Source organism: Callorhinchus milii, unplaced genomic scaffold, assembly GCF_018977255.1.
Source record: "Callorhinchus milii isolate IMCB2004 unplaced genomic scaffold, IMCB_Cmil_1.0 Scaffold14, whole genome shotgun sequence".
NCBI classification, from domain to species: domain Eukaryota; kingdom Metazoa; phylum Chordata; class Chondrichthyes; order Chimaeriformes; family Callorhinchidae; genus Callorhinchus; species Callorhinchus milii.
Genome location: NW_024704755.1, coordinates 7492880 through 7519258, shown reverse-complemented (window position 1 = coordinate 7519258; position 26379 = coordinate 7492880). Strand labels below are relative to the sequence as shown.

General features: G+C 38.6%; 1 long non-coding RNA gene across 1 annotated transcript in view; it reads left to right on the top strand.

Annotated features, from left to right (window-relative positions):
• The first annotated feature begins 10715 nt into the window (after positions 1 to 10715).
• LOC103176039 overlaps positions 10716 to 26379 on the top strand; it is a 102703-nt gene continuing 87039 nt past the window's right edge. Inside the window, exon 1 of the long non-coding RNA XR_487557.1 lies at positions 10716 to 10900. This is a non-coding gene — a long non-coding RNA (uncharacterized LOC103176039). The remainder of the gene's footprint in view (positions 10901 to 26379) is intronic.

Here is a 26379-nt window from a genome sequence, read left to right as displayed (position 1 = left end):
TCCAGATGAAGGTAGCTGCCTGGAAGCATTTTCTCTTGAAAGGTGCGCAAATCCGCAGTTGGAAAGATGTGACTAGAAGCCATTAATCTCACTGTGCTTTGTAGACCTCGACAAGACCAACCCTTTTCGGAGGGTGTTTGAACAAAACAACCATCGATGGAAAGGAATCTGAAAAAATACTGGTTAAACGGAATAAACAGAATGAGCAAAAGGCAGTACTTTACAGGCACATTTTTAGATACCTAAATTGCCATGTCAACCATGTATGGGCGTGTATTCATCCCAGTCCAGGACAAAAGGCAGCATTTTGATAATATTAGCACATTATTAATAAATCTTTTTTTTNACATCTGGTTTGCTGTGCGGAATTCACAAATACCTTGATCTGTGACATGGCATCACTTTGTTGAGAATCCCGTTCCTTAGTGATTTTTACATGTTTGGGATTTCTAAATTGCAAAGGGCTTTGCTGCAAGCTGCCACTAGGGCTAAAGGTAAACTTTCTAATTTTAGTCTCGTTCACCTGCAAAATATACAGTCATTACACTTTAGTGTGAATGCTTAGATATATTTTCCTGACGTGAAATATTCTGTATCAAATGCAAGGATTTTTATCATTATTAGTTATTGTTATTATTATTATATTCACAGTTCAGATCTTTCAAATCAGAATTGCTCTCCTCTCCAAATGAATTGATTGCTGAGGTCAGAGTGTCAGGGAAGCTAAGACTTTAGATACATCGTTTTACATCCAGAGGACGGTGCAAAGTCACTACAATTCTTGAATATCTTTTTTAAATGAGCAAGGTTGGACATACTCACCCCCGTTAGCCAAATTAGACTGAAACATTCCACTTAGGGAACAAAGGTGTCTCGTTTTTTAAACAACATGTTGAGGGCTTGGATCAGGAAGAGAGGGGTGGAGATTTGTATCTAAAACCATCTTTTATCTCCAGTATCTGTTTCCAGCGCGGTTTAAAACCAACAGTGGAAGATGTGACTTGAGTTGCTCTTGGCTCAGGCAGCAGCAAGCCTTTGGAGCAGTTGAACAGAAAATTGGTGAAGCTTCTCACCAGTGCCAATGGGTGGATTTCAGTGCTGACCATTAAACTCACGAGAATAACACTTTCTCTTGTGAAATGTCAGGTCTCTCGGACTCGTAATTCATCCGTGTAAGTTTTGGCCAAATCTTTAAAACAGACTCAAACAGCTAATGTTCTTAAAATTAACTTCAAATCAGTTTATGTGGTCTAAGCATTCATTTAATTAATTACGCTCTGGAATCAATCACTCTTGAGTTGGTTGAAGTTAACTGGATCATTGGAAAGAAATTTAAACTGAGCCGGTTGCCCGGGACACTCACAGTAGTTAAGTTTATAGTAAAAGATGCCCCTCTTCCAGGAGAGTAGGTGTCTATATAAGGTCTGTGACATTGCTACAGAACAGCAATATTACTGCTTAGGGATTCCAGAACTTGTGGCTGTCAGCAGCTCCTTCAATTGATAGTTTTAAAGTGCTACTGCCAGCACTACAAGTAAAGGCTGGAAATGATCAAATAAACCTTGTCGCCTTTTATGTCACCACCTTTTTCTCTTGGTGCTCCAGTACTAAGAATGAAAATGTTAAGGTTTTTCGGTTTAACCTCCGTGTCTCCGTGTAAGGAATTAGACTGGAAAACAACTTCACCGCCTACATTCATGGCTCATTTAGTACAAGAGGCTTCTCAAAATAAAAAAAAGCTTGCTCCACTGTGTAGCAATTTCACTTGGCCCCTTTATTAGTCATTTGATTGATCTCCTGATTTACACTGCATTCCCCATAAGACTGCTCAGCCACGTTAAACACTCCTTACCCTAAAATGCTCCCCCCCCCATATATAAAGGAATCTGCAGCAAAAAGGTCTCACCACCTGGAATGAGATGTACGATCAATGAATACTCTGGGAATTTGGATGAGGGAGGCGTGTAGGATAGGACACCGGCAGAGCTTCCTGCTGTTTAATAATAGTTTCATTTGTTGAAATGTCTCAAAGCACTTCAGAGTTTTCTGTAAAATGTAGTGACTGTATTTTTTAGGCGAATGCATTAGTCAATTTACATACAAAAGTGTCCCACAAATAGCCATGAAGTGAATGACCAATTTTATCTGCTGGGTTTGTTGGCCTGGACATCTCAGTATGTGGATTCCGTACAAGGTGTTGGCCTTTGTACAACAAGGCATCATTTAAAGTAACTTTCCAAACTCATTTGTCTTCCAGAGCGACAGAAAAAATAAATCGATCCTCTGATAAATCCAGACTTCAATTATAATGGGATTAAAGTGGGGAGAGAGTGATTGTAAAAAGGTGCAGATGAATTCAAAGAAATTAAAAACTAATTTGAATCATATCTTGAAGCAATTCTTTTTAAAAAAGAAAGCAGGCATAAACTGATGTTTTTATGAAATGTTATAGGCACTTCAGCAATCTATAGCAAAATGAGATACCATCAAAAATGTACTGTGATCATCTTTAGAAAATCAACAGTTTAATCCAGGATGCAATTTAAGATCTATTTCCTGTCATCTCCATAGAATCTCCCTGAGCGATAATGGCTTTAGAATGCTACAATTCACCCTGTGACTTACTGTTTCATTAAAGATGTTGAGAAAGAAATTTTCCCCAGACAAAAGCGATATAGCTATGAAGTCGCAACAATTGTAGTTTGGCTGGAAATATGAGTGAACGGGGAGAAAGCCAGAACTGCAAGACAGTAAGGCAATCTGGATTTAGTGCCAATAAGATCTCCAGATCTAAGATCTGTACTATTTTCCTCCTCCAATCCACTTCAACTAATTATGTCCTAGATGTTCCTGTGAATGTGCTGCAACTCTTACAGCTGTGGTGGTCAGAAAAGCAGCAACGCTCAAACTGAAACCCAAACATGGTGGTCTCATTCACAAAATAACTGACATCCCACATAAGAGAGAGGTTGTACTATTGATTTCCAGGCAAGCTACTGTAAGGATTCATTCTGTTTGTGTCAATAGAGCCCAATAAGTGCTGTGCAATTTGTTTCAACTGAGTATGCAGAATCTATATGAAATTACATTCCAACAACAAGATTTTGAGCCATCAGTCCACCATGGACACTTTAGCCAGCTTATTTTATCTCCTGAGGAAAGGTTCTATTGAGGAAAGGTTTGATTGAAAAGGTTTAGCCCCCTTCTCCCAAAAGTTAAATCTAGCAGAACTCAATCCCAACACCTCATTCCTCACAAGTCACCCCTGAACAGTTATCTTCCTTTAGAATGACATTTCCATGCCACCCCAGAATTGGCCAACTCGAATTGGCTAATCGCACGAAAACCCTAATTGGCCCGGCAGTATAATGCAATGGCCACTTTTCAGATGTCACGAAGTAATCTGGCAAACACTCGTCACCCCAGGCAAGCCCATGCCAAATCAATACCTCGTTTCCAGGAGCTGCCGAGCCGCACTACCCATAGTGCGGATGTGAATTAAGAAAAATTCGATAAAGAAACATTTACTTGGTTGTCCGACCAAAAAGATTGGCCACCACTGGTTTAACCATTTCTATCTCGCAAGATTGGTTTGGATGAAGACGATGCTTTGCCACTTTTGATCTCATCCTCCCAGAATACCCATCCCAACAATCATCCCTTCACAGCTTCAAGCTGTTTTTTTAAATGTGTCCAGTGAATTTAACCTTATACCTTTAACCCTCAATCCATTTCTAAACATATTTATTCAGCTTTCTTTTTTAAAACAAAGTTTGGTGACAAACATTTATTGCTGAAGCTGAGTCTGTTTCAGATGCCATCTATTCCTGGTGGGGGAAGAGGAAAATCCATTTCATTTCTGGACTTAATGGAGCCTTTTTAATTTTATACATGTCCTCCAATCCTGTGCTCACAGTCAGGCAGAACTTCTGTCATGTATTAGACTTTGTACATCCTACAGTCTGACGGTGGAAGTAAAGCTGTCAAAGTCTCTGAGGGTATTATACTCTTCAAACTTTATTTTTCACCTTTCAGCTATAGCTTTAAATCTCAAATCTCCTAAATGCTTTGATACTAGAGCGGTAAGATCAGAGATTAGTGATTCACAAGCGCTAAATATTCCGTTACAGATACTTCTGAGCTGCTTCATGAAACTGATTGACAAACTAGTTTTGGTTTGCTTCACATGCTCGATGATTGAAATGGATCAGAAAGCTTTATCATTTGTATGTGTCAATCGCCCCTCCAGATCTTCTCCTTTGCCATCAAAACATGTTGGCAGAGTTTCAAGGGAACAGAGCCCTTGACAGTCTTTTGTGTTGTTTACTCACTGGACACTACTTTGTACATTTCTACAGTGACTTCTGATTTACGAGTGAGTAACTATTAGGTAGGTCATTTCTCCTCACTATCTATAATTAGTTTTCAGGAAGAAACAACAATGCAAAACCAGAGCATATTTGAAACAACAGCCTGACCCACACCCAAACTAAATACTTAATCATTTAGCATCAAAACTTCCCAGGTAAATGTAAACACAAATTCTCTTTTGATCAAAACAATCTTACTGATTATTATTTTTATTCCTCCAAACCTTTTAAGCAAAATAGTTTGTGGACCCCTGATTTACCTCTTGATTTAGTTCTTTTCAAATTAAAACTCATAGGCATAAGACATGAAATATGTGAGTTATTAAACCTTTTACACCATTTAAAAGCATTGTCTGAATCTCTAAGGGAAGTTTTGGCTTGGTTCAATTGATAGTGCTTTTGGCTCAGAAGATCCACACCAGAGTTTTAGCACCTAATCTAGTCTGACCAGAGTGTGACTGAGGGAGCACTGAATTGTCAGAGATGACATGCTTCATATGGTACATTAAATCAAGGACTAATGTAATGGTTATATGAACAATATACTCATTTGGCCAGTGTTTGCATGTGTACTTCAATTATGCTATCACCTCAAGGATAACCTCCTCCAATGTTCTCATCTCCAGTCTCTCGAGCTGAACCCTTTCTAGGCTCCACTCATCTCATCCAAACCTCTGTAATCTGAGTTCTCAGTCACACCAGGGTTTGTGCCCTCGTTACGCCTATCCTCATCAAGTTCAAAGGAATGATTTTAATATTCTAATCTTGGCCTCAATTCCTAAAATATATTCCTTAAAAATATATCTCTGTTCGGACCTTTTTGGCCAATAACCCAAATTTTCCATTTTCCCTCTCCTTTGCTCTCCATTACATATGTTCAACACTCTCAGGCATTGAGTTATGTGAAACTGTATGAGTGCAGGTTCTTTGTGTTATATCTCAACCCTGTGTAATAAAACTTCTTTCCAAATTGAGTGTTTCTGCATTGAACTTTTGAGAAACAAGCAGTTTAAAAGACCAATTTCTTAGTAACGCTGAGTTGAAAATCAATATTATTGGTAGAAATGTGAGTTCCTGATAAAAGCAGTTCTTCAGTTGAGAAATCTTACAGGCACTTAAGAGGAATTGAGTAAGCCTGTCTAATATGATAAGTGCAATCTTCTTTGAAACGCAAGGTCAAAATGACAAAACTTACATTCCTCAATGTAGAATTTTTTTTAGATCTTTAATTTAGAGTAAATAAATGCATTCAAAGGTGGGAAAAGGTAAATAAAGCAGAAACTTTTTGGACTGTTTTCAAATATTCTTTTAGAATTTTTCCTTCTCTTTTAATATGTGTGGAAGTTGCATATTATTTATAATGGAATACTTTTCGTGCTTTGCAAGCATATGCGTGTTTATGTGTAATCATTTGTGAATGTTTGGTAATGTGAGCAGTCAGTGTCTGAGGTTAGAGTTGAGCTGCTACTTAGGTAGTTTGGACAGCAGAAAAGTTTGTCTCCTACACGGGATGTTTGCCTACACCGGAGAATAAAGATACCATTTACAAGTCAGTAACTATTGTTATAGAATATGATAAGCAATTGCTTATGGAGCTGAAACCAGACCAATAGTTTTCTATCACTTATTACAGCTAACCTGCAATGCTGAGTATCGTTAAGTGGCTGTGGATCCTGATCATGGTCTGGGATTGGGACAATTTTTGGACAACCATGGCTACTCTGCCAAATGTCTACTCTGTCAGTGTCTTTCCAATGTACCTACAAATGCCAGTGCTTTATAACAGAAGGCTACATTCAACTGCACCAATCAACACGATTCATTCAGAGTTTGGTTTGGCCGAATAAAATCAGAAACTTTCAAATAACCACATTTACCATTTTTAGTCCATTTCTGGCTTAGGACAAAGCGAGGTGGAGTTACCATTCTGTCCCATTAGTTTCCAGACTATCTCAGGCTTATATTCTGTCACCTACACTGACTTAAATTGATGCTGTCAAATCCCATCACCATGACAATCTCGTTCACATGAATGTTTTAAAAAGTAACACATGGCACATAGGATACCTGATAGATTTTACAGAGCAGCTTTAGTGTTTACCGTTTAGTCTTTTACAAATTATTTTTTTAAATATAAAATATTATATCCACCTACTGAGCTGATGATATTAGATGTCATAAAGGAGAACAGTTTGGAAATTCCATTGTGTAAAGTTAAATGAAGGGGCAGCCTCCACAACACCTAACAAAATTGCTGTGTGTTAGCGGCAGGGAAGATGGTTACACAAATGCCTGCTGTTTTTCTACAAGTTTTGCTGACAGACAAGAAATCACATCATTTAATATTTAAGTAGTCACATTATTTAATATTTAAATAGTCACTTCATTATGACTGACCTATTTTCCACAAGCCAGCCCCATCCCCTTCTATTTTGAACTAATCTATCGTAAATCAATTTGTATAGCTCAGTCACAAGTTTGGGGAATGTAAAATGAAACTGTTCAAAACACAGTATACAGCAGCTCTGCTCTATCCAGTCATACCCACTCTCAGTCTAAGGCTTTTTGATCCAATATCTCATTTATTTTTAATGGAAAAATTTGTAAAGGTCTGTTAAAAAATAAATGTGCGTTTCTGCAAGACACAATCAGCCGTCGATAAAAGCAACTAAAAAAGCCACTGAGGACCAGTGAAATAGAGGCAAAGGTCTTCTTCTGTGTAGAAATTCGACTCTAACAGACGATTTTAATTATTCTGAAATTCCCACGCTATTTATTACATTCTGTAAAGATGTTATTCTGGCTTTGAGATCTCTACACCTCCCGACACTGACTTGCAAACAATTCATTTCATTTTGTTAAGATATTGTGTGTCAGCCTGGCTCGGTTGGTAGCACTCTAGCTCCTGAATCAGAAGGTTGTGGGTTACAGCCCCATGTTGTTACTTTGAGCTCGTAGTCTAGGCTGTCAGTTGACTCCAGTGCAGGGGGTGTGCTGCATTGTTGGAGGTGCCGTCCTTCTGAGGCGATGAGATTTGATGCTGCAAGTATTTTATTAGACTTGCAAACTAAACTATCCGATCGAATGTCCAGATTTTAATACCATACTGGCAGACAATAGTGAGAACAACAACAACATGCATTTATATAGCGCCCTTCACGCAGCAAAGGGCTGACTATAGTAAGAATTTCATTTTGCTCACAGCTTGGCTTCAAATGTCAAACAAAATCCAAACAAATATCAGTGTAGTAACTATTTTTTTTCAAAGGTTACATCTTTGGGTGGGGTGTGTGATGGTGGTGTGGGGGGGATGGTATTTGGATCAATCAAAGGGCTCATTCTTCCATGGAACTAACTATTTTAATCAGAACTCCATCAACAACAACAACAAAATTACATTTATGGAGCGCGTTTCATGTCAGGAGGACGTCCCAAAGGTCTGAGAGTGTTCACAGAAATGACAGATATGAAAAGTCCATTCATCCCATTAAGCCTACGTAAATGTCAGCTCCTTCACTGGAGCTAAATGTTTTTGTCACCTGGTCCTGATTGCAGCCACATTATGTCATTTTAAGGAGGTCCATTATGTTAGCTTAAGGAGCTTAATGCTCAGTGAGCTACATCCCTGATAAGGAAAACTAGTTTACCAGCCGCCATGGGTCTGTAAGAACAGCAGTTGTATGGACTGCACAATGTGTGGCCTGTTCCCCCCCCCGTTAACAGATATACTAATTTTTCTTCTCTAGTTCAAAAGCTCTTATCTCATGTTGTACAGTCAAATTCATTTGAGCACTTCACTACCAAGGAAAGAAGAAAAAAACAATTAAAAGTAATGTTCTTGAAAACTGCTGTCCTTACACAGTTGCATTAGTTTCATGGTGTGGCTAACAAATTGTACTGCAAGGCTTTGCATGGAGCCAAAACATTTTATGAAGATTCCACAGAAATCCCGCATACATTAGTCTGACTGTTCAGACGTATACCTTCAATAAAATATTCTGTGAGATATTGTTTTGAGGCATGCCCTGCTCTCCTAATGACTCCCTTAAAGATTTTTTTGGTACAGGACTTATAGGATAATTATCAATCTTGCAAGATTTCTGCTGTCATTCAGCACATAATAGGATCCCATAGATAAAATGCTGGCGATCCTATAGGAATATGTAATGTGCTAATAACAGTGGTACAGTGAAGACAGCAAATACCTGCTGTCTGATATTGATCTATCCCTATTTTAATGTGTCTCTGTTGATGTTCATGTCCTGTGGTAAAGAATATTGCCTAAATTAGTTATCCGATTGGTTCCGTTGATTAATGACAACACACTTGGGGATGTACTGCACTTCTCATGACAGAATAATCAGTACAACCACAGAAACCACTGGTGGCATTATTTACTTCTCATTTTTTAAGTTCATTTATTAAATTATTTAATTTATACTTCCTAACTTGCAATTTATTAAAATGACATGTTCTTCGATGTGAGATGTTGTTAGTTGTCACATATGGGTAAGAAAACAAGTTAAACAAGGTGTTTGAATCAATTTCTCGTAGCTCGGGGGAATTGAAAATGCATAATCAAGATTCAAGAGTTGACCTTGTCTAATATCTGGCTTTGTCATATCTGGCACATAAAAGTCCACTTCACAGCAGATTAGTTTCTATAACCAGTGTTTTAGCAGCAGTGGCGTAAAGACCTATAACAATATTTACATAACATAAAAACAACTTACTCAAATGGTGTGCAGAAAAATCAATATGGATTTATTATAGCTCTGCATTGTAAATGATTTTTCTTTTATGCAAACTTGTATATAGTTCATATGTTTCCACAGTGAGATCTTTTGCATGGTTTGAACCAGCCTGGATCAATAGCAGTCTAATGGTGCAAAGTCGCTTTAATTAGCAGCTCAGACCGACCGCTTTAGTTAGTGGAATTGCTGTCATGCACTTCAGATGTAGGTAAGGTAAGTGTGAAATAGAAAATAGATGAAGTAAAACATTCTAAATGTAAAGTCTTTGAAAACTACAATTATAAGGTTCAATTTCTATGTGTGGGGGAGAGGGCTGGTGGGGGGTTAAGTGGTTAACTCAAATAATTGAGTTTATGACGAAATAAAAAAGAGGCAAACCTATAACATGCAAACCTAGCCTGTTACCCATAATGTGCAAAGGAACGTCTACTCTCACACCGAAGATAAGAGCAAATACTTAAATTTCTGCATTCGGTTTAAAATCAGCAACAATAATAATAATAATCCTTGCACTTGATATAGTATTGTCACGTCTTTGAGAATAATGGACTGGTATAATAACAACTTGCACTTTATATTGTGACTTTCACCCAGTTTCGTGTCTCGGAGTGTATGTTCAGCCGCGAAATGAAGGCAAATGAGAATAGTTTAAACTGTGTTTTTAGTGTGGTTGAGGAGGGGAGCACAGTTTGTATGCACTGTAACTCATGTTTGCAGGAGGACTTAATGTCACCAATTGTAGGATGCTGGTCTATCTTGTAGCATGATCTGTGCACTTGTTAAATTTCATTTTAAGATGGTAATAGGTTTTCCAGCATTGACAAAGTGAGGAATGGATGCAGAATAATGAAAAACATGTAATGTTTACAGCATAGAAGAAGTCCATTTGGTCCATTATCGCTGCTGGTGGCAAACTCTCCTATTGGAGCTGACTACTCTAATCACATATTCTTGTTCTTTTCCCGTTCTGTTCAATAGTATTTTTCCTCAGATTTGTACGTAATTCCCTTTCAAATGCTTCAACAATTAATTATGGTGAAGCGTTCAATTTTCTAACAAAAAAACCCTCCAAACTCCTCATTAATCATTTTATTTAATAATTCGTCAATTCATTAGGTTTTAATGATTTTTTTAAACGCAATAACAGAGTTAACTTCACTACTGACTTAAAATGTTTTAAAAATATTCTGAAGACTATAAAGACTTATAATAGGGGCAATATTTTTGATCCTGGTAGAGAGGTGGATCTGATTGTGGACTAAGACCCACCCTGATCTGCTAACTGGAACCTCACTACTTGTATAATGTAATGGAAGCATGCTAGGTCACTGTGCAATTCGTACAAAGCATTCTGCACAGCATCCAGAATAGACTCAATATTCTGAATCCTCTGAGCGCTCCGAGTCTCCTGAAGGCCCAGCAATATATGAATTTCTTTCTCTGAAGCGTGACTTGTGAGTGACTTGAACTCTGCACACAGTTTTTCTCGATGTACTGACGGCAGACACCAATGGTAGGGCTCATTAATAAAGGTCAAGTGATTCATTTCAGGTTATTCAGCTGTTTACTTTGCACGAACTCATCTAACTTATTACTGGATTGCTAGGTTAACTTTTAAAGTTGCCAGCTTTTGCTAAAGAAAAGCCTGAAATGGAGAAATGGCAGTGCAGCGGAGGCAGAGCTAGGGAATTAGGGCAGAGCCCAGGGAGAGGGTCGAGTTAAGTAAGTAGAGCAGGATCATCTTCCACCAACAATCAACTGACTTAAGATAAACAGGTACGTCTCTGACAAGCAAAGCTGTAGCAAATACTGTACACTGTGTTGTCTGTCTTGTGCAAGGCAAAAAGGTCCTAAAAGATGGGTAGGGTGAAACTAGAAGAATTTAGATTATTTTCTTTCAGGGGAAAAAATGAATAAGCTTTTCAAAATAGCAAGTTAAAACAAAATTGCATATCTTACTATTTGTCACTTGCAGGTCTTTGACTTGTGTTTATTCAGTCTGGTAGCTGTAGTGTCCTGTACCTCACTTCTGCAGAGTCTGGTCATTGTTGAACATTGTTGAACATTTCCCATTAAAACTGATGTCAGCGACAACAGTATATGTGGTTTGGATCACTGTGACCTTTTTGCAAGGCGAATATCAAAACATTTGGATATAAAGCACCTCTAAGCAATGATCTGCATGCAGGAAAGAAGCCGAGATAGGTTGAGCGGTTGAGGTATTTCTTACCTCTGTTTAGTATTTGCGAAGACTACTACATTTCATTTTCAACCCGTATGTGAACATAGGCGTTTAAGTCTGATTTAAATGGTTCCTATTACTCAACATGTCATTTTATAACCTTACTCAGCTTACAACACTGAGTAGTGTGATTAAGCCCATGATATAATACCAAGCACCATGACTTAGCTCATAATATAACACCTCTTACCATGACTCAGCCCATGTAGTAACACATATGGAATATGATTTTCATAATGATGATGCAAAACTCAACTCTCTACCCCAATTTCTCCACAAATGAGAAAAGCAATTATTTCATTTGGAATTTTTCCAAAAGATTTTTTTAATACTGGTGCTTTTTATTTATAATTGTGCTTTAAATAGAAGATGTGTTGTCAGCCACTGGATATATTTAGCCAGCTTGTGGACCTATCTTATGGATGGATGTTCAGAAAACAGCGTATCCAATGGGGAATTTGCCATGTATATTTTATGTTGCCCCTCGGCACAGGGAGGATAATAATAATATTATTGTAGCGCCTTATCCCATGATTGATGTCTCAAAACACTTCACAGGATTTTACTGTGAAGTCTAGTGACTGTGTATTTGTAGGCGAATGTTTTGTGTTATTTAAACATAACACTATTTACCTGAAGTCGGATGCGCTCCTTTGTGATCACTGCAATGTGTGTGACGTAAAGTGGTGGCCTCCTCTTTTAAGCTACGTTGTAATTTAATTTGTGGAAGGCAAATAAACCAAAGTTTGCTCGTTTGCTGAACTCCTGCTGGAAATTGCCATCAGATGAACCTACAAATGTGGAAGCCTGTAATAGATACAGCTACTATAGCAGTGCCACTAACTCAAGGCTTGGATTCTTTTTAATAGCAACTGCTGAGTAAGTGCTGGTCTTCAATTGTGGAGACAGGTCACTGTAATTAAAATGCGATACAGCACCAAATAAAAGGCATTTGAGAATTTGGGGTTGCTGATACACAGGTGAAGGTTTTAAAGCTGCAAAACACTATTGAACTGATAGAATCCTAACAAAATGTAACGCTCTAAGTTGCATAGAAGGGTATGGCATAGAAACAGGCCATTCGGTCCAATTTGTCCATGCCAGTATTCATACTCCACATGACACCTCATCCTACCTGTTCCCTCACCTAAACCAGAATGACCCATTAATCTGGAGGAATGTTGGTCAGGACAGACAGATACGGTTTTCAGCCACTTTTCCACAAAAAGGAAGCTGTGTGCCAGTGTTTCTCTTTCTAATTCAGGGTGCTGGTGATGGAAAAATATGTTTCGTGGTTTTAAAGCAACTTGATGGTAACTGCACAAAATGAACAACAAATTGTATTTTTGCAGAATAGCATCTCGGAGCACTTGCAATAGCTGATAATAACCATACGATGTAGATAATGGTTTAAAATATCATTTTGTTGAAAAATAGAATTTATTTACTTTTTATGAAACACATTGTCTGCAGTCAACGTTCACCTTTTTGGGGGGGAAAAAAATAATTGGCTTTCATTCTCTGCGGTATTCTGCCACAGATGAGATCAGATAGGCTAAAGAACCTTCTTCATCTGAACTAATCTTGTGATGTTACATTCTCTTATACGCTTCCAGTGTGTGTGTGGTTCAGTTAACTTGGCTATTATCAATGAGTTTGCAAATGATTGCAGCATGGTGTGAAACTTTCATTGGAATTTTTAAACCTCACTCCCCCTCCACAAAAAAAGGAAAGAATTTAAAAGGCTGCACTTAATAGGTAGTAAGTCTTTAAATAAGTCTTTATTTTAGCCAAGTTTGCATCACTTTTCCCAGGCAGTCTTTTGATAATGGTCTTCATCTCGTGCACGGCAGCATAGAGGTCGGGGTGAATTTGCTCTTTGGCATTATTGTGAAGGATTGTCCGTTTTCCCTGTCTCTGCAGAGGTCAATGTGAGTCTGGTTTAGCAGTACAGTGGGGGAGTACAGTCTGTGTTCCCTGTCTGCGTCAAGATGGTTATAAATTTGCTTTTTATTTAAGCAAGATAAAACTAAATGATGCAGAACACTTGGATTTTGCCTGTCCCAGTTACTGGTGGAGTTTGGATTCACTTCTTTGTATTACTTTGATTGTTCCATGGCAGCAGTTGAAAGACTGACCTCTGAGAATAGAATTCACTGGGAAGTTTCGTTTGTGGATGAAATGTTACCAAAGATTCTTGTATCTCTTTCCACTTAGAAAATTTACATATTTAGATGCATACACAATGTCAATTGAAAGGCAAATGATAATATAAAATATTCTTAAAAGCTTTTCCAATGGCTCAAGTGAATTTACTCAATGATTAACTGAGGCTTACAGATAGGGAATGTTGTAGATTCGATCTCTGGTATGTGATGAATGATTTGATCTCAGCTCGAGCTCAAGTTGGGGTGCTGTGTTTGAGGTGAAGGAAAGCCAAGACAGCCTGGGATCCCATTCCTGACCATTGTTTAGTAAACCCTGGTTAAGGTTATAGTCTGACAATACTCACCATCAAGGCTCACACATACCTAATATGTCACAAAGGTACCAGAGGTTAATGAAAGCTCAGGGAACCCTACTCCTAGCCAAAAGGCAGCAGAGGAAGATTAAGAGAAAATTGGGAAGCGAGAGGTGAAAATATATCTTAAAATGCTTCTTTTCAATAAGAGCCTTTTATCTGTCCTTTCTTTTTTCATATTTTATTGCCTTTTTTAAAATTAAGTTTTAAACCTTAAACCCCATTGTCACCAGATGTCAGGAAGGAGGCATTCTACTTGTTCACAAGTAAGCTATGCCCTGCTCTGTATCTAGGCTACCACCAGCACTGCGCCACAAATGGCTGGAAGGATGCGTGGTGCCATGTTGGTGCACTATCCTTCCTATCTCCTTTGTTTTGGTAGAATGTTCTAAGCACCTACTGTTCCATTGCACCCTCCAAACAGCCGAAGCTCGCCCATGGATCTCAGTAGATAACTATAATTGGGATTAGAAGTGAGTCCTGCAGACTAGTGCTGGAGATCTCTTCAGCATCGATTATCAGTTACAATGCAGAGTGTGTATATTGTAATGTACAGGGCGGATTTATACTTAAAAGAGCAAATTTCACAATAATCAAATAAAGATAAACCTAGTATAAAAATCTTCTGAGCGTCTGAAAGTTGTATTTAAATATTGCCAGGTCTGAGAGGAGCGTTCTCCTCTATTAAGAAGCAAAGACACATTAGGTTTCATTTTTTAAAAAAAACCAAAATGAAGCGTGAGCTCTACGAAAGCTTTCAAGAAACACTAATTGGAAATACCTAGCTAATGCCAGTAAGTCAAACAGAGGAAACATTAAGTTATTATTTTTAATAATGTTTACAAGTATATACAGCCATTTTCCACCTCATGAAAAATGTTATCCTTGGTAGAATGTGGCAGTGCAACTTTTCACTGGTGACGCTGCTCATCTTCTCTCTGATAGCAATCATTAGTTTTATTTTTTAACCCAGTCTTCAAATGAAGACAGATGGGCAGCAGAGTTTTAAACGCACAGTGTTTATGTACAGGAAAAATGGCTGCAAATTACAGAGGAGCAGGACATCTGGCAGCAGGCTATTGAAGAGCCGTCTTTTTAAAAAAAAATAGAATTGCCATTCAAGGACGAGGCAACATTAAAGTGAGTTTTTTAAAAAAACACAAGCATTTGTAGCATTAAAGCAGAAACAATTCCCCCCCCCAAAAAAAAAAATCTGGAAAGTCTCGCAAGCTGCATCTCAATCTGCATTATTTATTAGTACTGAAAGTGAAGGCACTAACAGCAGAGGAAATTCCTCTCGCATGTGCTGTTACTTTGACGATGAGTTTATAATGGGAAAGCCTGATTCCAAGCTCAAGTCACTACTCTTTGTGGGAATAGAACCTTCCATATTTCTCATTCATTGATATCATATCTTCAAATCACGTCATATTTATATCAAGATGGCGTTCATTTAGTGCCTTAATATTTTTATAGCATACGCCAGCTCGACATGTTTGGACTTTGTTCCTGTTGCTGTTCGCAATTGTAAAATCTGTGGCCATCTGTGACCCAATCTCTCTCTGAGCACAAACTAGTCCCACCTCAGTCTTTCCTGTGGATCATTTATTTCTCCTCCTCACCTACTTCTGACCCGTTATGGAACAGTTTTTTAGCTTTCAGTCTCCGGAATTCCCATTACTTGAGCTCTTTCTTTCCTCGTATTCTAAAATGGGATCACTTTCAATTAAAATTTAACGTTGACCCTTTTAATTTGAGGAATTTGGTCTGATTAAAAAAAAAACTTCCCCTCAAATGAGCTAATCTTGTAAAACTCAGCATGTACACCATACTCAGCTCCTTTTCCATCCCTGATTTTTCTACCAATCTTCCTTCACCCACTAACTGGCAGTGACATGCTCTTTTCCGAATTGTAAGTTAAGTTTCTTCCCTTTGTACCGCCTCCCCTGTGCTATGTGTCATTTCTCTGATTGAGCAAGCAACCCAATGAGCCACTTATAGATCTCAGACAATATAACTGCTGAACTGGTGTTGCACGGTATTTGGGAATGACTCTGCTCAGTATCTTCCTCATTCAAAATCCCAAGGGAGACTCCACGGGGCAGCATGTTAGTATAACAATGTGGCTATGCTCCAGTTCACATTTTGCACATGATTATTAATGTGAGTCTGGTGCGGAGGCACACAGACCAGAAGGGTCCCACGTTTGATCTCTGAACTCAGGTGATCTCAGTCAGATTGGCACGGCCTGTGTAGGTGCTACAATTGCCATCAGTGACTCCAAGGGAGAGGTGAAAAATGTTCTTGTTCGTAATAGCTATCCAGTGACCCCATTTATCCTCTCAAAACCTTTTGGAATTTTGAACGCAGACCTCTAGATCCCTTCTTAACCTTCTCTGTTCCAGTGAAAACAGTCCTAATATTTTGAGCCTATCCTCATAACTATAGTCTCTTATGTTGTGAGTTCTAGCCCCACGTCAGAACTTTCAGTTCATTGTCTACACTGACACTCCAATGCAGTGCTGTGGGAGCTGTTAAATTGTCAGAGGTGCCATCCTTTGGATAAGACAAGGTCATTTGCGAGACATTGCTGTGTGCAAATTGATTGTTGTGCTCGCCTACAAATACACAGTCACGATATTTTACAGAAAACTTTTGAAGTTTTGAGATATTTCAAATGCTATAGTGCAATATCAAATATAAGGATTATTAAATTATTATAACATCCGTGTGAATCTGCACTGAAGCTTCTCAGGACTCTGATGTCCTTTCGTTATCAGAGTGGCCAGAATTACACTCAATCGTCCAACCGTAGCCTAATCATTATCTTGTATCAAGTTAAGATAACTTTCTTGTGTATTAAATGCCTCTATGTATAAATCCAAAATCCCATTTGCCTTTACTATAAAAAATTACATTTCTATACCCTACTTCTACGTTTCTCAATGCCAATGAGAACTTTGCCATTTGGAATATGCTGTTTCTTTGCTCTTCTTCCTCAAAATGAACTATTGTCGTACACATTTTGCAAACTTAAACTGGATCTGCCATATATTTGCCCATTCTGCAACCCCATCCTACAATTTGCTGCAGTCTTTCTCATAGTTTGCTCTCCCCCTATTTTGGCATTGTCAACAAATTTAGGAATTGTTTCCCCATGCCCATTTTCAAATCATTAATATACATAGAAAACAATAGAGGTCCAATACAGATCTCTGGGGCACACCACTAACTACACCCAGCTAATCCAAGAAATATCCATTTACCTCTCATTACCATATTAATAGAGATTATGACAGCAGCATTTTATGAGCTGCGGAAAGACAGTATTGGGATAGGATGAAACTAACAGAGAAAAAGGACATTCGAGGGGAAAAGTAAAAAACAGGAAATATTGTGAATAAAACAATAGTTTCTTCTTGACTGAGAGTAACACTCTCGCAAGCATTTGATAATGGGCAATCACAACACAGGCATAGAGTACAGCCCACTCCAGTCAATCAGGAACACCTCAGCACCTTGGGATGTCCTCCTGCCGTGAAAGGTGCTATATAAATATGAATTTGTATTGTACTCTATTTAACCATGTCGATCATTTAAAGACCAAAGTATCTCCCTTCTAATTTCCATTGAGGCTTATCTTTTAAGTGAAGTGCTATTAAAAAAAATCACACTTCTATGAAAATGAGAGAAAAGACGTGAAAAAACAAATAATGAAAGAAGAATTTCTGAAGCTCTCCAGCCTCCTTCATTAACAGCTCTGCAGAACTTATCAACCTGAAAAATGTCCTGGTGATTTGAGTACTCCCTCACATTCATGACCTCAACTTTATCCTCCCTTTGTTTCTAACTGGCATTCAGCCCTCTGTACAAGGCCTTGACAAGAGGTTGTTTTGGGAAAGCTTTAACACCTGTCTGCTGATCGGCTGCCAGTCTACATCTGTGCCCAGCTGACAAGGCTGTCTGCTTTGACTAATGACATGATTGATGGACAAAATAAGGAAGAACACACAAAAACATTTCTGTCTGCTCTGGTATGTCAGCGAGCCTTCATCAAGTGCTGCTGAAGGTATATTTTGCTGCATGCCTCATTACACAGTAATGGCGTTCCTAGGAAAAGCTGATTCTTTTCACAACACAAGACAGCAGGCAGCTTTATGGAATCTGGGCCTATCAGTCTGGAGGAGAACCTAGTGAAGAACAGTCATTTTACACCCTCCCCAAATTGGACTTGATGCTATCATCAAAATAGTACGAGGCCAGAACGATACCAGCAAAATAAGAAATTTCTTTTTTGCTTAGGGGCCATTTTAACATTTAAGTTTTTCGCTTTACAGCCTTTAGTCAGATGTCATCTTCAGAGCAGGCAACCTGTTGCAATAAAATTACAGGTATATCTGAGAAATTATAGCTTTATTAGAAAGTTGAAGGGAAGCAATAATTCAGAGCAGTGTTAAACACAACTGAAATAACAAACACCTGCAATTTTCAGTCAGGAACGTTTGAACCAAGGGAGCCAACAGCTGGACAGGGGGGAGTGAGTCTGTTTTATCTACGGCCAACAGGCTTCTATGCTGCTGTGACCTTGAAGTGAATATTAGTAGACTCAGCTCAGTTTCTAGTTTCTGTTTGTGAATTAATGGTCAAGAAACCATAAAGATGTCTTGTCTTTTTCCTTTTTCAAGCTCTTCGAGCCACGCTGAGTTCCAATGTGGCAGCCCATCCCTTTACTTATTTAACAATCTGCTAAATTCCACTTAAACTCAGTGGGATCTTATCAGGGGTCAATCCTTCCAATTCTTGAAAAGTGATCGAGGGTGTGTCTCATAAAAAACCCAGCTAAAAATTGTGCACTGATTATCTTTCTGAAGCAGAAAATGCAGAGTGAACTGTTTCCAGGAACACAGACATTTTCCGAAGGTAAAAACCTTTAAAAAAATAAATCACCTAAAATTATGTCTCATTTCTGAAATAGCCAAACTTATAGCACACAACCTCATCTCATTTTGTCCAGGCAGCTGTGTGACAAATATGTCAAATTAATACATCACAAGGTAAGAATGCATAGTTAGAATTTGACTGAAGTACCTCCAGCCTGCAAAAAGGAACGATTTATCAATGCAAACTTAATAACATCTATTTGAATCTAACTAAAAATCAATATTTCATTACCAAATTGTTAGTGAGAATGAAGAAAAATTGCGGAAGTCGGGCTGTTTTCTGGAACAGAAGCATCAGGAGTTCAATCTGAAGACGGAATGATTCATGACCAGGAGCTGGTGGAAAGGTGAAGGAGGACGAATGCTGAGAACTTCGAGGGCTCTCTCCGGTGTGACCTTGGCAGGGGAAAAAAATATAAGAAAATGAAAGCGACTATCAATTCCCAACAGGGACAGATCACACTATAGATCAAGCAGAACCCTGGGGGGAGGAGGGCTTAGGGGTTTGTTACGAGAAAACGTGTTGGGCTTTAAGACAGAGAGAGACACACACGTACACACACACACAATAAAATCACTAAAGCTGCAATCTTTAGATTACTTCACAGAATTCTGTTGTATTCTAAGACCTTGGCGTGGTGCTGTTTTACAATGCTTTTTTTTACTATTTTGTATTTCGGGTCATTCCAGCCTTGCCAAAAAAAAGCTCACACAAAGGTTTTAAATAATTCACAGATTCCTAGCATTTAACAACTGTTAACATGCTTAAATGATTAGTCTGCAACACTTGACATGTTTGTATCTTTAATTATTTATTCATCTATCTTAATTGCTAACAATATTTCTGCACATCGACAGGGAGGGCTGTCTCTTACTTTTTCCCTTCTGCAGGAGGTATCGCTTTGCACATTTTAATAAATATAAATGGAAGAGAATGCTCCATGCAGGCATCACAGTTGGTCGCAGAGCTGCTATTTCATGCCTTTTATAGGCCCATATTGAAGTGTATAGCAAAGTGCATTGTCCCTTGGTTAGATTTCCGCACTCATTTCATCCTGATCATTGTTCTGTTAAAAGTTACTTACATTTTATTGCAGTAATCTATTTAGTGACAGACTTGCTTCTAAATCAGTCTGAGTACACAGGGATCACTGGTTGGCTGGTTTTGAATATATGAAACTGACCTGGAATTGACAGGTAGGCTGTTGGAAACTGCAGCTTTAACTGCAATTTATATTGACTCTCACTTAAAACAGTTCCTAGGCCGCACTGCGTAAATTTGGAACGTATCTCCTGCATGTTAAACATGTAAACACTATTTTTTGTGCAACCAACCGTCCTATAATATATAAAAAAAATTACTGGTAAGCGTAAATAGGCAGAACACAGCAATAAGATAGTGGGTGGCACATTACAAAAACTAAATGAGACTGAACAGGACTCACTGAGGCTAAGCAAGCTCTACTTGCATTGCTCTGGAATGCATTGCTTGCTCTGAATGGATCATTTTAGAAGCAAATCCGTTACTATTGCAATACAGGTACACTCTTATATTTATATCACTTAATGTTTCCTTTCATAAGGTTCTCAATAGTGGACCCTGTCAATCTGCATTGGTGTCTCAAATTATGGTCAAGACTTACAGCAATTCTTCTGGCTCCATTTGGCTCTTATTTAAAACTGGGATTAATCTCTGAGCATTTACGATTATGGATTAATCCTCCATAGTACGTCAAAGTGAGCTCCTCAGAAGTACTGAATTAGCATATTGTCATTTTATCTCTCCGACCCGGGTTTCAATCAACCCAGACTGATCTTACTGCTACCAATAAAGGTCTTATGTTAAATGCCCTTGGATTCAATCCATTTCCTAGTGTGTTTGAGTCCATGAGGACAACAGTCCATAATATGAGTTGCAATTTGCACTAAATCTCACTCAGAGGTTACAAAGATTTCTTTGTGGGAAATACAGCTGTAATAGTGGACTTTGGGGTGAAGACATGTTCTGGGATTCTGTGTAAAAGGTTTTGTGCTGTGTTTAACTCAGCCTACACCTCACATACAAAAAGCAGCCAATATTCCATTCAACACTAATACCCTGAAAGTACTGCTGTTGCAGTTTAATGTCATTGTTTTCCATTTTATAGTTAAAAATTCGGGCAAGAGTGAAAAATTAAGTGAGAAATTCCAGCCCACAAGTTTGTCTTTATTTTCTGTCTCACCAAATAAATCACCTGCATATTGACTTGTCTTTGATCTCCTTTTACGTCACTTTTCTCTCTGCAGAATGTACTCTTGTGGAGAGATTTATTCCCCTCAAAAGTGATCACTTTCAGCTCTTTCAGCTCTAAAAGCTCCAAACAGTTCCTGCTTGGAACTTCTGATCCACCTTGCGAATTTTTTTCCTTTTCATCTTGTTCCTCTGCTTCAAACCACAAATGCTGATCTCCTGCTTGGTATTAATTCAGGGCAGTTTGACTTGAAAAAATTCCAACCAGCAATTAAAAGTACAGATGGGAGAGGAAAACAAATTAACTCCTAATTCAATGCGATATTTGGCCCTGCACTGTGTTCATGTATAAGCAGAACAAAAGGACACAGGTTTAGCATTGTGAATTGCAATTTCAGGTCAGACACCAGGAAGTATTTCTGTAAACAGAGGGTAATCAATATCTTACTATGAACCAGGTTACCATGTGGCAGAGGCCACATGCTCGGACTCATTTCATAAACAGCTTAATACTGTAATGGGAAGATGGCAAGTGTGGTGTTCTGGAAGAATGAGATAATTGGATTACCCAGTGTTAGTGAGATGAGCTAAGAGAAGCAACCAGATAAACCAGGACTTTCCGCCTTGAAAAGCGACGTCTCTAAGGCATACCCATATAGGAGATGTACAAGGCAAAAGAGAAAATAAACCCAGAATAATACTTTCATGTACACCAAGGCAGCAGGACAAAGGAGCACTGGTTTAGACTGCGAAGGAAATTTCTAGGAAGTGTTCATTACACAGAGGGTAATCAAAAGCTGCTCTGCATTGCCTGCAGTCAGGCTTTGGGACATCTGATGATGATTGTCTTGGCTCTATTTGCCATGAACATTATTCACTCAATGCTCTTGTCTGCAGAGGTTATTAGCAATAGTGTTGTGACATGTGGTCCTTAAGCCAATCATATTTCATGTTTCAGTCCAGGTAATAATTATGGTCATCAGAAGTACTTACTGAGCTGAACAGAGTTGAAGTCCTAGCTAGAAAATATGATACTGCTACTGTATGTCTTGAGGAGAACAGGATGCTTCTGAACTTAGCATTCCCACAAGTCTGGTTCTCTTACAAAACTGACGTTTCAACAGTTATAGATAGTCACTTGCCCCTAAGAAAGGAAAAGTGAAGGAGGTGAGGAGTTTTACAAATGTGAAAGAGGAAGAAGATACATATAATCTCATTTAATATTGTCTAAATGACAATGGTTTTAAATCCACGCATGTATCTTTATGGCAGCTTATTCTGCTGGGTGACGCACTTTGGTAGGTCTCATCATTGATGGGGTGGAATTGGATCTTAAGGTTTGGCTTCACAAATACCCCCTGAAGAAAACCTAGAAGAAAATCAGTTTCTCACTTTCTTTCCTGATAAAATTGAGGTTTTACGGAGAATGTTTTCTTTCACTCATCAGCAGAGCCCTGTTTTTTTTATGACAATGATCAAATCACATCAAAGGAGCTATTACCCTTGAAAACTCTGACCAGGTTGGTGTTAAAAGCAGATCTAACACCAATTCAATCTCTTCCATAACCCGTTAATCCCTGTTAAACCCTGAAATGGTTTTTAACAGGAATTATTCCACAGTCCCAAGTTCCTCTTAACTTTGCTGGCCTCTGGCCTCATAGATATATATTTAATTATCTAGAGTATAGTAACAAACCAGTGCGAGATTTTACAACCCCAAGGTCAACCGAGTCTTGCAAGCAATGCAAGATGATGCACTATTACGGCAAGATCAATTACTTGCATCATTTTTACACAAGGAATCGAGCTCATACCACACATCACACAAGGTTACAACAATTAACAAAACACTTTGAAAAAAGCTCTGTACCAGTTTGCCTGAAACCTTAGGCAAGAAGCTGCATTTTGCTGGCTGGTATGTTGGACAGCATATAGCACCAGCTAAAAGCTTAGACCTAACTTGCTCCCAGGTGGAATGAAAAAATTGCTAAATTTTACATTGCAAAATCTGAAGTTTTAAGGCAGTGAATGGTCTTCAGGTGACATCAAAGACAGGCTCAGCTGTGATTATTCTTGCAGTTGACTTGACTTCCAATGCACACAGATAAGTTAAACATATCAGTAATAGCAACTTGGGTGAGGTGCTGGAAAGCACCCACTGTTGGGAGGCAATCTTTGGTGTAACTCCAAAATTTGTTCCCACCGATTCTCAGGACCTAATTCAGGAAGAGCAGAATGTACCACAATGCACTGTGAGGGCCAGCATTCCCATCGCTATTAATAGTCTGTGGTTTAATTTTATTATTATTATAATTGAATGCATCTTTGCATGTCTCCAAACTAATAACATTTTCTTCTGTACTTTGTGGTGTAAATCCATTTTCCATCCAGTCATAACTCTTTAAATCAAATCATAACTCCAACAATATTTACCTGAACACTCCGAAACATGCCACGACACGTGATCCGTGTTGGCAGCTGTTTTTCGCGTGTTATTTTGCAAATGACAATAACTTCTGATGTTATTCCAACGCAAGTTGTTTAACATGTGAAAAGTCTTCAGATCATCTGCAAAACCGTATTATGCACCAAATGAAAACAAGAGCACAAAAAGTTCGGAGGGCTGGAACATATTTCTTAATAGGACAAATCTTTTTGTTCCAGAAGGTACATAAAATCACAGTGGCAGGCTTTGAAAATAAACTGTATGAATGGATTCAAGAGTACAGACAAAAGGGATTCATTGTAACAAACAAAATGCTTAAACAGACCTCAAAGGAACTAGTGCACGCAGGAGGGAAGGCATTAAAGATTTATAGGCCTCACTTTTTGTGTAGCCCTCTGCATGCATCACAAAGTTTGTAAATTGTCACTTCAAAGAAGAACCACCATTGCTCAGTGACTAACTGAAGAACATAAAACGAAGTTAAGCTAACTTCACAGATTTATAATGTAATGAGCCATGTGTTGTGCCGTATTTACTACAGGTCTGGGAAATAATAGTGGCTGTTCTTCTGCAAGTTAGTTAGGTTTTTTTTTAATTTCAGTTTTAGAATGTCTGGTTAATTATAACCCTGAGAAATGTCCTTCCATAGGAACAATTAAGGGCTTCCTGAATGCAAGAGGAGGTAGGATTCCTGTCACGTGAACCATGGAAGGGGGAGTCCAAGCGAATGCAATTGTTTATGTGATGCTCGTGTCAGCTTGACTCAGTTGGTAGTATTCTTGTCTCTGGGTCAGAAAGCTGTAGGGTTCACTCCTCCTCAGGGGATTTGAGTTCATAGACCAGTCTGACACTCTGGTGAGGAACTAACTGCTTCATTGGAGGTGTTATCTTTCAGTTAAGAAGTTAAACCAATTATGTTCCGGTGCATGTTAAAGATCCCATGACACTGTTTGAAAAATGATAGTCTTTTCACCCAGTGTCCTGGCTTCCGGATGCATTGCTCATTCATCTTAAGCTGTTTGTGGGACCCTGGTGGCACAAATAAGGTTGCTATGTTTGCCTACCAAAGCCAGGTACTACACTTTATAGTAATTAGCTGTGAAGCACTTCTAGATGTTTTGATGTGATAAGACGCTCTAAAAGTGCAGTTCTTATTTACCTGTAACTGACTATTAGTTGAATGTGGATCTGAACTGCTAGCTTTGCACAAAGCCACTTAAGTCCTGTGTTGCAGAGAAGGGCTGGTTCATTCTTTGTAGGTGTCTGAAAGCAAGCACTCAATAAGATTGACAAAAAGACTATGACTACCGCAATTGTAAAATATGGATGAACTTTATGCCTTGAAATGCCTACTAAAAATGCAGTAGACAAAATATTCGAGAGAGGCATGTCAGCTCTGAAAGTGGTTATGAAAAGCCGCAGTTTACAGTAGTTTAGTATTCCTGGCAGGTGGCATAAACTGCCACATTAATGTGTGTTGTCACACCAAAGGAAAAGATGGCTAATGGAGTTCTAATTAACAGACAAGAAAATAGATAGTGCAATAAGGGTATAATAGAGGAGTGGACAGAGAGATTGGAGGCTGCTGAAGCCAGGTAGACTGCCCAGCCTGTTAATACATGTGATAAGTGCACGTCAGTCAACTTATGAAGAAGCACCTTTGGAGACAGCTCAGATGCCGCTGTTATTTACCACATCTCAAATTGGTTTGATGTGGTGTAAATTTGGTAATCTCCAATGTAAATCATTGTTAAAAATTTAATTTCAGCGCAAGTCTGTGAAAATATATTTTGAAGCCAAAGACTTCAGTACTGAGTTTGCACCAGAGTAAAAAACATATAAAATAATAATCTGGCAACATAACAATGGAGTAACTACCCAGTGAGTCCTAGTGCATTAGTTGCCACAGTTGTCTGATGATATATGGTACATCTGTACAAGATGGTCTACTGCAAATGTTGTCTGCGTTTTAATGTATTTCCATCATATTAAAGGCCTGTTTTGGCATTATGAAAATTGCATTGCTTTGACTCTATTGAAAACAGGACAACTTAAATGTTTCCCCTGCGTGTCTTTTTAAATGTGCTGCAGCCAGTTTGAGCTCACGAACTGGTTATAACCAGGATTGCTAAACATTTATCGGTGCTTTCGTGGTTTCTAACCCACTTGTGTGAATAGAATTAGAGTTAATGACAGATTTCTGATTTCCTCTCACTCTCCTGAGCTAGCTACTGATGCAGGACTCCAGGGCCAAGCTCTGAGGGGAATCATATTGGCAGAACTTTTTTTTCCTACCACCTAATGCTCCCCTTTGTGTAGTGGTGCAACTGGCAGGAGAACTAACATGAGCTGGAGACCTGCCTTTTACCCCGACCATCTTATGTTATTTGTATTTGCTGATCCCTCTTGCATCAGACACTCCTGGAGTCTTCTTCTCTGCATGAGCAGGCTCCAGCTGTTTGTGTGGGCATTAATGTTTCCATTTTTAACTTATTGTCAGGAGGAAAATATTAAGAATTAGGCAGATAGCCGATTTTTCCATTGCTAGCCTCACTATTACCATCTATTGAGTGGAAATCCAGTCCATGTGTTCTGTGCACACTATTGCTGTTAGATGTTCATTCACTGTGAATATACATTGGATTCCAAGTGAACAGACCAGAGCAGTAAAACTTCCCTACCTGCTAATGCTGGTTGAAAGTCAGACGTAGCTCAATATGGTTTGGACCACTTCCAGTTATTCTCTACTCTGTGACTGAACAGACAACATAGAACAAAGAAAGAGCTTGCATGCACCAGATGGGTCACTTGGTACGGTCCCATTAATGAGTTTAGTGCCGAGGTGAATGCAGAGATGATCTAATTTTTATTTTCCC